We start from the raw sequence: 218 nt of genomic DNA, 5'->3' as shown, positions 1-218 counted from the left end.
CACATTTTTACAAATTCATCGTCTACCCAACCTGCATCGTCTCTGTCTTCATCGTTTCTTCACAGCTTCTCCCGGGGTAATACTCACATACAAGAGAATCCAGACAAATGTCAACAAATGTCCGTCTTTGTCTCATTCTGTGAATTGACACTTTTGTCCACAGTGAAGTATGCGTTTGTTTGTGATCTCAGTAATGGTTGTATGTCAGTTAGATTATG

The sequence above is a fragment of the Penaeus monodon genome, chromosome 28, assembly GCF_015228065.2.
Source record: "Penaeus monodon isolate SGIC_2016 chromosome 28, NSTDA_Pmon_1, whole genome shotgun sequence".
Taxonomy (NCBI): Eukaryota; Metazoa; Arthropoda; class Malacostraca; order Decapoda; family Penaeidae; genus Penaeus; species Penaeus monodon.
The sequence above is the reverse complement of the archived record's forward strand: the minus strand, read 5'-3'. Positions refer to the sequence as shown.